We start from the raw sequence: 10,842 nt of genomic DNA on the forward strand, positions 1-10,842 counted from the left end.
ATTAAAGAGCAAATAAAAATAAAAGATATTCATTAAAAAGAAGTATTTTATGTATGTATACTGTTTCACAATTCTTTTTATTGTGATGTCAGTGAACACAGTTGTGCATGTATGAATCTCCTTAAAACATAATTACTGTGTTTTTTTAATTTCACAGGTCCTCCTTTTGCAGTAGGCCTACCATTACCACCAGGGCCTGGGTTCTTAGGTTTATAACTTATTTTTTGCCTTGAGTCTTAATTAGAAAATTATGACACACTTTTATGTTTTTTGTCCTTAAAATTCTAATGCGAGACTGATTACCTCGGATCGAGTAGGGGTATTTCAGTCGCCTTGACAAAGAATACTGAAATGTATTTGAAACGTTGGCAAACTGTACGTAATGTACAGAAAACAACAACACGTTTCAACTTGGAAAATAAACTAGCTAAATAGTAACATATTTGACATGCCAAAATTTAGGTTGTTAAAACAGAGTCTGATACGACAGTGGATAGGGAAAGATGGTAATTTCACTACCGATGAAAAATATATTTTTTTAAGCCTATCAAAAACAAGTAAATCTCAGTAACTATGTTTGATTTTTGACCCTAGGACTTTATTTGCTAATGAACAGCAGGAGCATTATAAACATCTATTTGACTCTACATACAGTTTATAAAATGCAATCAAATATTAGTATAATTATGTCACGATGTATATTGTCCTAATTTGTTTGTTTATATTTGTCTCAATTGTAAATTTATCATAACATTTCTATAAAAAGGCTAAAACAATGTTTGAAGCCTAAAGAGGCTAATCTGTGGTAAAAGAATGATAAAATAGCTTTGATAAAAACCTTAAAATCCAGACACTAATTAATTAGCCTATCACCATCCAGTAGTTATGAGAGAATGCAATTTCAGATTTCATTGGATGGTTGAAGTGAAATGATTGATGCTTTTGATGATTTTTAAATTGTTGTTTTCATTTTGGGATAAAGATATGTCAATCATATCCTTCCCGATCACCATAATTACAAATGCACAAACCTAATCTCATACATTTATCATTCTTCGATAATCTCATGCTGTAATAGTGTTGGAGGAAAAGACTTGTTGTGACTAACATAGATGACCTTAATGTACGTTGTATAAATCAGTCACTACTGATCTGCATTTAGGGCAGTTGCCCAGGTGGCAGATTCCCTATCTGTTGTTTTCCTAGCCTTTTCTTGAATGATTTCAAAGAAATCAAAGAAACGTCTTCCTTGGTAAGTTCCCTTCTTTTAAACAAATATTTGCCACAATTTGTCCTCTTGAATTCCAATTTTATCTTCATATTGTGATCTTTCCTACTTTTAAAGACACCACTCAAACTTATTCGACTACTAATGTCATTCCACATCATCTCTCCACTGACAGCTCGGAACATACCACTTATATTGACATTATGAATTTTCCAGTTAACTTATTCCTGGTTGCCAGCATTTCGCCCCAGTGTGCTAAGTTTTTTTTTCTTGCTAGGGGATTTACGTCACACCGACACAGATAGGTCTTATGGCGACGATTGTGTGCTAAGTTGGGCTCATCAGTTGGTAAATAGCACACCCACCAAGACGCATGGCTGACATTGTTATTTTGGACAAGTTGTATGATATATGGTGTGTGATTCAGCTTCCATTTATTCAGCAATCCATCTGACATTCCTATGGCTCATTTAGTGATTATGCTTAACTTTTGGGCACTACTGTATTACATTAAACATACCTATAAAAAAAAACACCAGTAAATAAGGAATAAAAATATACACCATTAAACAAAGATTGACATGTTTTGTTTTTAAAAGAACATCATCAGATCAAGTCACACTCTATATTTGGAAATATTCATGTTGTTTTTTTTTTTTTTTTTTTTTCAGTCCAAAGACCTACGAATTTGAAATTTGGAACTTATCTTTATGAAGTCCTGCTTTGTCTCCACTCCAGCACATAATGCGAGGCATTTGAAAAATGGTTGCTCTTTCATTGACTCGAATCCACCCAGCTGCCGGTCTGCTGACCCTCTATTATGTCACACTCCCCACTCTGATCAGATCAAGGACATGCTGCACTTTCCCTTCAGGTGTTTTACCACTAGTGTTCCCTTAGTATTATAATTGTTGTTGCTATCATCATTATTATTATTTTTATTATTTCTCCTATTACAGTTCTTAACATGCAAGGGTTCATAATGAGCATTTCATGGTCTGCCTATTATACCAGTAATTTTATTATTATTAATTTTTTTTTTTTTTGCTTTAAGTCGCACCGACACAGGTATGTCTTACGGCGACGATGAGATAGGAAAGGCCTAGCAATTGGAAGGAAGCGGCCGTAGCCTTAATTAAGGTACAGCCCCGGCATTTGCCTGGTGTGAAAATGGGAAACCACGGAAAACCATCTTCAGGGCTGGCGACAGTGGGGCTCGAACCCACTACCTCCCGATTACTGGATACTGGCCGCACTTAAGCGACTGCAGCTATCGAGCTCGGTACTATTTTTTAAAATTAGTACTTGTAAAATGTTAATATTGTTTTGGTGATAAATAATAACCTAAAAGATCGTCTCGAGTAGTGAAAGACGGTGTGTAAATTCAGGGAATTTACCACTATTGCATTTTGTTTGGTATATATCATTACCATTGATGGTAACTGGGTGATTCAAAAGTAATAGTAGACATACCTCACTGATTCCTCAGATGACAATAAGTATACTGACACCTTATGGAAGCAAAAATTTGAAAGTATCTTTTTTTTTTCCAAATACCACGCCTCCGAAAAAGCTGAGGCGAGGCTTAGAATATGGTCTCGTAACTGAATATCCGTTTCAATACCATTCTCATAATATGAATCGACACCATGAAATGGAACAGCTAAATAAAACGGTAACAAGCAGAGTGACAGGAAGCTACACTGTGATGGATAGGAATAGGTCCGTGGTAGGTACACAAAAAGAAAAGTGGGTACCATTTGATAACAAGGATTAACAACTGTGTTAGATGAAGTATAAATGACTTTCAACAATGTACATATATATACATATATAAAAGATTTGATATATCACAGACAAACATAGACGTAGTCCACTTCTTTTACTATTTTCCCTTTTTGAAAAAATAGGAGTTACAACATTCACCTTGAAGGTGGAAGTATAATAGAGAAGACAATGAAACAATAAACTAGCCAAGTTAACAATTTCAAAACTGTGCATACATTACTCCTTTTTTATTTTTCGGAACGCACAAAACTTTTTCAAGAATAACTTTCCAACAACACTATTGAAATAGGCCACATATAAAATGTATCACCTCCAGGATGTTTTATAAAAGCCTAAAAATATAAAGCTAAAGACATTAAAAAGGGGAGGTAAGGATGAAAGTAACAGCTGAGGATAGGAGAGGAGAGTAGAAGTTTGAATCCGACTGCATAATTTAAAAATGTTCTTTCAACCGTTACTGTCAGTATCAGATGCTTTGAACAGTCTTCTCTATAAAGGTCACTCTCAGTCCACATTTAAAGTTTTCAAAACATGAGTCCTGTAATGCAAAAACTATTAAGGCACAGATCAAGGCCTCAGAAACTTGAGTCTATAAAAAGCATGCCTGAAGGGCAAAATTAAAGTTACAGAGGATTATAAGCAGTTTCTAGCTCACTCAGATCCCATTGGGGTAATCACATAAATGGGATTGTAAATAAAGGGTACAGATCTCTGCACATGGTTATAAGGGTGTTTAGGAGTTGTAGTAAGGATGTAAAGGAGAGGGCATATAAGTCTCTGGTAACACTCCAACTTTTTTTTTTGCTAGTTGCTTTACGTCGCACCGACACAAATAGGTCTGATGGCGACGATGGGATAGGAAAGGTCTAGGAGTTGGAAGGAAGCAGCTGTGGCCTTAATTAAGGTACAACCCCAGCATTTGCCTGGTGTGAAAAAGGGAAACCACAGACAAACCATCTTCAGGGCTGCCGACAGTGGGATTCGAACCCACTAGAGTATGGCTCCAGTGTATGGGACCCTCAGCAGGATTACCTGATTCAAGAACTGGAAAAAATCCAAAGAAAAGAGCTCGATTTGTTCTGGGTGATTTCCGATAAAAGAGTACCATTACAAAACTGTTCCAAAGATTGAGCTGGGAAGAATCGGGAGAAAGAAGACAAGCTGCTCGACTAAGTGGTATGTTACAGGTCATTATCCTCATGGTTCTTCCTTATTGCTGTGAATAAGTGGTATGTTCCGAGCTGTCAGCGGAGAGATGGTGTGGAATGACATTAGTAGACGAATAAATTTGAGTGGCATCTTTAAAAGTACGAAAGATCACAATATGAAGATAAAGTTGGAATTCAAGAGGACATATTGGGGCAAATATTAATTTATAGAAGGGGAGTTAGGGACTGGAGTAACTTACCAAGGGAGATATTCAATAAATTTCTAATTTCTTGTAAATCATTTAAGAAAAGGCTAGGAAAACAACAGATAGGGAATCTGCCACCTGGGCGACTGCCCTAAATGCAGATCAGTATTGATTGATTGATTGATTGATAGAAGATAACGTGGACGATTTAGAGTTCCAGTTGGACGGAAAAGGTTTTGCATCGTACGGTCAAGCCGCACAAGGACAATGCTCCACACACACACACACACACACACACACACACACACACACACACACACACACACACACTCTCTCTCTCTCTCTCTTTCTCTCTCTTTCTCTCTCTTTCTCTCTCTCTCTCTCTCTCTCTCTCTCTCTCTCTCTCTGTATATAAGTTGATGCCAGGCTGACAGGCCGAACTTGGCTGTCATTTATTTATTTATTTATTTATTTATTTATTTATTTATTTATTTATTTATTTAATAAATGTGTTACCAACAGAGACACACTCCAATTATAGGTGGCTTTTACAAATTCTTTGACACAAATAACACAGAAATACCTAAAAGAAGAAAATATGAAAATGCTATGTAAATGAGACGATAATGCTCTATATGAAATGGTTGTAAAAATATCTCATATACAGAAGCCTGTTAATACATCAAACAAAAAAAAATGGTAACCAAATCATGTAAATATTATACATATAAACAAATCACTTCGACGAGTACAATTCTTTTAATATATTTACATATGTGTCATATTCATAAGCAAAGTCAAGATCTATAAGATACTTATTAATTAAGTTACCGTATGTTTCACACATATTGATAAATGGAGAGTTCTTAATAAATACAGTTTTGGAGACTGGAGTTATAAACAATTGACGAAATCTTAAATTTCCTTTTGTAACATTAAAGCATAACTCGTGAAGCAAACTATTATCATCAATTAATGCATTAACAACCTTAAAGAGATAAATTTGTTGAGCTATTACACGCCTACTGGCTAGCGATACATATTTAAATTCATTCAACAAAAATTCATATGAAACATAATTTCTAAAAGGGAATATCTTATATTTTTAATAATAAATATATCTTAAAAAGCATTTCTGCACTCTTTCAACATTTTTAATCTCTTTAGAAAGTTTGACACCATCAGCATATAATAAATACTGAGAAAACCTCATTCTAGTGGGCAAATCATTAATATATAAAATAAAGAATAAAGGGCCAAGGTTAGACCCTTGTGGTACACCAGAAGTAACATTGTACGTGTAAGACTCATGTTGATGATAGCAAAAATATTGTTTCCATGCACTAAGATAAGATGCAAGCAGTTTTAACCAAGAAGGGGTCAGACCAAAGCATGACAATTTTCTCATTAAAATGCCATGATCTAATTTGTCGAAGGCTTCGGAAAAATCTGTGTATATTACGTCGACCTGTCCTTGATTATTCAAAATGGCATACGCATATTGTATAAATTTCAATAGATTAGTCATAGTTGATCTATCTGGCATAAAACCATGCTTATTAATATGTATACCGACCCTCACATGATTAAATATACACGTATACATTATTTGCTCAAATACTTTAGCCAGTGCACATAAAATACAAAGAAGGCAATAGTTTTCAATATTTTTACTGTCCCCACATTTAAAAACGGGACACACTTTCGCTATCTTCCATACTTTTGGAAAGGTTTGCGTTTTTACCACAGTGTTTATATGGTATTTCTTTTGCATTTCATATAGCTCCAGAACTGATTAACATCACTTTTGATATTCTCTTCAAGTCTAGAAATATAATTCTTATACGCTTTAATGATCATATATTTCGTTACTCTCCTTAACTGGCTAAATATTACCCTAATATACTCAGAATATTTCCCTCACTTTCTATGGATTTCCTTCAGTTTCAAGTTATTTATTATGTCTTTAGAAAACCATGGAGGATATTTTTTCTTTATGTGAAAATTCTTCATTAGTAGGCCTACCGTTTCACAAAATACGGAGTGTACCTCAGTATAAAAATACTCAGCAGCCTGGTCAGCATCTGTAAATTCTATAATCCTAGACCAATCCGTTCGCTTGAACATTTTATACATTTGAAAGAAATTAGCCCTTCTAAAGTCAAATAACAGATTAGGTTGTTCAGGTTGTTGTGAAACATGGCTACACTCTCTGTTTAATAGTAGTGTGACTGCAATTGCAGGATGATAAATATCCTCCTTAACTAAGGGGCACTCATCTCTATATAAGGTACTGTTAATGTGTTAACATTCGTAATAATAAGATCAAGTGTATTTCCATTTGCATTAAGAATATTATTGACAGAGTGCAACTGATAGTGACATAAACTCAGCTAAGGATCTATATGCAGGCCAAAAATTTACAAGATTACTTTGCTTACCAGTAATTAATGGCAAATTAAAGTCATCAGCTATTATAAGATCTAAATTTAAAAAGTCTATATTTACTTCAAACAATCTATAGAAGTCCAAATGTGCTTCCAATTTGGTTGCAGGTAGAAAATACACTGACATTATTACATAACTGTGACCATTAAATATAATTTTTACACAAACTGCTTCAGTATCACCAAAATCTAATGTTATTTGCCTTGATACTATAGAAACTTTAACAGCTATTAATGCCCCTCCTCCTTTCTTTGTACCTCCACGATCCTTTCTGTACACACTAAAATCCTTACTACACAGTTTGCTGTTAGCAACATGAGATTGTAACCATTTCTGTAATCAACAGAATATCGTATTCTGATTCACTATTGTTAACATAAAACTCCGAAATTTTAATGTGTAACCCCCTTACATTCTGGTACTAAATATTAATTGCATTAAAAATCATTTTTCTCGAAACACAAAAGTTACACAGTCTCATTTAATCCATTCACATCGTCAAGGGTTTTTAGATTAAACACTTGCCGATCACCCTCTCTTTTTCGGAGTTTAATGTTACCTCCATGATCTACCCATAGAAAAGCATAATTTCTCTTCTTAATTTTTTGAGCTTGGCCAAGGACCTTTCTTCGTAGGGACGTCAAACTGTGGTTTATATACATCGTCTCATACTCAGAGAATCCAAGATGAGATGCATTTAAATCCCTTTTAACCTTGCATTTTTGAACGAGTTCATTCTTGACACTACGGTGTACAAACTTCACTACAATGGCACCTGAAGCTTGATGCAATTGCTTCTTCAACCTATGACAAGCATCAATTGATTCATTCTTGATCACCACATTTAATACTCGACCTACATGCTTAACAATTACTAAACATCCTCATTAACTCGTTCAGGTATACCTAAAATTTCAACAGTGTTACGACGACCATAGTGATCAAGTTCATCTAACTGTATTTGTGTGCCTTTTATTTGCTTCTTAAGATTTAAATGTTCTTCTCTCAATTTTTCCATTTCCTCCATGCATTGATTTATTACTTCTGACTGTTTTTTAATAAACGTTGCATTCTCATCCAACTTTACATGAGCTAACTCCAAACCTTTGCCTAACTCTCGCTCAGCCTCTACACTTGATTTCTTAACCTCTGCAATTTCTTTCTTCAACTCAAGTAAGAGCTGACAGATGTCCCCAATAGATGGTGTTGCTGCTAGTTCCAAGCCATGTACACTATTTCATCTTTCCTTTTCATAACGAGCATACCTCCAAACTTTATTTTCAGATTTTAATTCAACGTCTCCTATATTAACACATTTGCAATGAAACCAACCTTGACAGTTACTACACTGAATCTTAGAATTTATATCTTGCCTAGAAACAGCCTTCTGACATGCTACACAAGAGCTCATGGTGACGAAGAATGGTACCACGATCGATATAAAAATCGATTGTGTAGGCTGACAGTAACTGCACCTCACTACTCTTTGGAAATATGTTCAAGTTGGTAGCACTTCACCTCAATGTTTACATACACAGATTCTTCCTCAAATGACTTAAACTTGGCCTGTAATACATCACTAATTAAGATCTAATAAAAATCTAATACGTACATCAGTTCTTCAAACCTTAGTAATCCAATGGCACACAGTTTCACTTCGTTATTCAAACTACGTACAACCATAATCACAAAATATTAAGGAGCACTACCTTCACACACCCACTACTCAGCCATTGCCAACATATATGCGAGAGGAAGCACAGACTAGCTGCTTCCAGAAGTTTTGATGACGTAGGTAGTACAAGGTAGATAGCAGACAAGCAGTCAGTATACATTAAGTTGCAGGAGCAGACGGAGAGATGGGAGATAGGTGAGCACACAATGTTCAGTATAAGAAGAATTAAATATACATACATACATACATTACATTACATACATTATCATTATAGACTGGTATGCCTTTCAGCGTTCAGTCTGCAAGCCTCTGAGAATTTACTAAACGTTGCCACAATCCTCGATTTGCAACTAGTGTTGTGGCCTCATTTAGTTCTACACCTCTTATCTTTAAATCGTTAGAAACCGAGTCTAACCATCGTCGTCTTGGTCTCCCTCTACTTCTCTTACCCTCCATAATAGAGCCCATTATTCTCCTAGGTAACCTATCCTCCACCATTCGCCTCACATGACCCCACCACCGAAGTCGGTTTATGCGTACAGCTTCATCCATCAAGTTCATTCCTAAATTAGCCTTTATCTCCTCATTCCGAGTACCCTCCTGCTATTGTTCCCACCTGTTTGTACCAGCAATCATTCTCGCTACTTTCATGTCTGTTACTTCTAACTTATGAATAAGATATCCTGAGTCCACCCAGCTTTCGCTCCCGCAAAGCAAAGTTGGTCTGAAAACAGACCGATGTAAAGATAGTTCCGTCTGGGAGCTGACTTCCTTCTTACAGAATACTGCTGATCGCAACTGCGAGCTCACTGCATTAGCTTTACTACACCTTGATTTAATCTCACTTACTATATTACCATCCTGGGAGAACACACAACCTAAACACTTGAAATGATCGACCTGTTCTAGCTTTGTATCACCAATCTGACATTCGATTCTGTTGAATTTCTTACCTACCGACATCAATTTAGTCTTCGAGAGGCTAATTTTCATACCATACTCATTGCACCTATTTTCAAGTTCCAAGATATTACACTGCAGGCTTTCGGCACAATCTGCCATTAAGACCAAGTCGTCAGCATAGGCCAAACTGCTTACTACATTTCCACCTAACTGAATCCCTCCCTGCCATTTTATACCATTCAGCAGATGATCCATGTAAACTACGAACAACAAAGGTGAAAGATTACAGCCTTGTCTAACTCCTGTAAGTACCCTGAACCAAGAACTCATTCTACCATCAATTCTCACTGAAGCCCAATTGTCAACATAAATGCCTTTGATTGATTTTAATAATCTACATTTAATTCCATAGTCCCCCAGTATGACGAACATCTTTTCCCTCGGTACCCTGTCATATGCTTTCTCTAGATCTACGAAACATAAACACAACTGCCTATTCCTCTCGTAGCATTTTTCAATTACCTGGCGCACACTGAAAATCTGATCCTGACAGCCTCTCTGTGGTCTGAAACCACACTGGTTTTTATCCAACTTCCTTTCAACGACTGATCGCACCCTCCCTTCCAGGATGCCAGTGAATACTTTGCCTGGTATACTAATCAATGAGATACCTCGATAGTTGTTGCAATCCTTCCTGTTCCCTTGCTTATAGATAGGTGCAATTACTGCTTTTGTCCAATCTGAAGGTACCTTACCAACACTCCACGCTAATTTTACTACTCTATGAAGCCATTTCATCCCTGCCTTCCCACTGTACTTCACCATTTCAAGTCTAATTTCATCTATTCCTGCTGCCTTATGACAATGGAGTTTATTTACTATTCTTTCCACTTCCTCAAGCATAATTTCACCAACATCCTTTTCCTCCTCCCCATGAGCTTGGCTGTTTGCAACACCACCATGATGATTTCCTTTTACATTGAGAAGATGTTCAAAATATTCCCTCCACCTCTCCAGTGATTCCCTGGGATCTATTATGAGTTCACCTGAATTACTCAAAACACTGTTCATTTCCTTTTTCCCTCCCTTCCTAAGATTCTTTATTACTGTCCAGAAAGGTTTCCCTGCTGCTTGACCTAGCCTTTCCAGGTTATTACCAAAATCTTCCCATGACTTCTTTTTGGATTCAACAACTATTTGTTTCGCTCTGTTTCTTTCATCTACGTACCAATCCCTGTCTGCCTCGGCCCTTGTTTGGAGCCATTTCTGATAAGCCTTCTTTTTACGTTTACAGGCTGCTCTCACTTCATCATTCCACCAAGATGTTTGCCTTTTCCCATCTTTACACACGGTTGTTCCTAGGCATTCCCTTGCTATTTCTACTACAGCATCCCTGTATGCCACCCATTCACTTTCTATATCCTGAACCTGCTTACTGTCTACTGT

Source organism: Anabrus simplex, chromosome 2, assembly GCF_040414725.1.
Source record: "Anabrus simplex isolate iqAnaSimp1 chromosome 2, ASM4041472v1, whole genome shotgun sequence".
In the NCBI taxonomy this organism is placed as follows: Eukaryota; Metazoa; Arthropoda; class Insecta; order Orthoptera; family Tettigoniidae; genus Anabrus; species Anabrus simplex.